This window comes from Propithecus coquereli, unplaced genomic scaffold (genome assembly GCF_000956105.1).
Source record: "Propithecus coquereli isolate 6110/MARCELLA unplaced genomic scaffold, Pcoq_1.0 Scaffold33, whole genome shotgun sequence".
NCBI lineage: Eukaryota > Metazoa > Chordata > Mammalia > Primates > Indriidae > Propithecus > Propithecus coquereli.
Genome location: NW_012148952.1, coordinates 3,279,805 through 3,281,385, shown reverse-complemented (window position 1 = coordinate 3,281,385; position 1,581 = coordinate 3,279,805).

Below are 1,581 nucleotides of genomic sequence, written 5' to 3'. Positions count from 1 at the left end.
CCAGGGCAGACTTACTGATTGTTGTAACTGCTTATTGTTGTAAGCCGTTGATATTTTGAAGTTGGTTTGTTGGCACAGTATAAACGGAGTAATAGTCTCCCCTCAACGGTGAGCTTTGTGTGTGCATGTTATGTGTTTTTGACCAACACTTAGATACCCAGTGCCAGCATGGTTCTCACGAAATAGGTGTTCAGGAAATGAATGAGGGTGGTGTTCTAGCTCAGGCTGCTATAACAAAATACCATAGGCCAGGTGGCTTAAAAAATAGGCATTTATTTCTCAGAGTTCTGGAGGCTGGAAAGTTCAAAGTTATGATGCTGTAGATTTCGTTCTTGGTGAGGGCCCTCTTCCTGGCTTGTCTGGCTGTGTCCTCACTGGAGAAGAGAAGAAGATCTGGTGTTTCTCTCTCTTCTTATAAAGGCCCTAAGCCCTCATGAGGGCTCCACCCTCATGACCTCATCTAAACCTAATTACTTCCTAACGGTCCTACCTCCTAATAACATCATATCAGGGGCTAGAGCTTCAATATACAAATTTTGGGAGGACACATTCAGTTCATAGCAGATGATGTGCATCAAAATCAACTGTAGACATCCTAAACTTGTTAAGGTACTTGGGCCATACGTCAGAGCTATTGAACCAGGATCTCTGAGTTTTGAACTGAGGCATTTACATTAAATAGTATTGACATTAGAGAAGAAATATGTGTTCTTTGTAACAATTTTGTGTGTATACTCCAGATATTTTTATTCATATACGTATGCATGCATATATATGTGTGTATATATGCATATATGTATGTGTATATATTTACACAAACATATATTTACATAAATGACATTATAACACATGTATTGATTTGTAGCTTTCTTATCACATAACAAATTGAAAACATACTTATATGCTGTTTTTCTTATTCCTTTAAAAAGCTGAAAAATATTTTATTATGTATCTATATCAGTATGTGTTTAAAGATTTCTTATTGATAGTTATTAGATTTTCAGTTTCTAGTTTTTTTGCTCTTTTTTTTTTTTTTTTTACAAATATGCATGTGCATCTCTACTTGTATACCTGTAATACAGATTTGTAGAAGTAGAATTGCTGGGTCCCAGGGCATTCATGATTGTATTTCCATAAGGACAGATTGCTCTCCAAAAGATTGTTCCAGTTTTCCATGTTTATTGTTAAAATTTTCATAGATCACGAGGATGCATGCTTGTGGTTAAAAACCACTGGATTAAGTAGACAACTACAGAGAAATCTTGGAGTAAGAGGAATACATGTCACATACTTAGCCAGAGGTAATGAAAATGCCACTTTGGTCATCTGTCATTAGCTTTCTCAGGAATAGATGTCAGTTTAGGAAATTCTTGCTCTGTAATTTTCTGTACTTACAAGAACATTTTTACCTTTCAACATTAATAGTAACAGGCACAAACATTCTAACTGGACTCCTTCAGTTCTTAGCTTTTGAAAGATAGTCCAAACATAGTGTCCTTTACATCCAAGTGTCAATATACTCAAACTGCATTAAGCCTCACTGAACTGAGATATGGCTGACATTTGATACTTTGTAGGTAT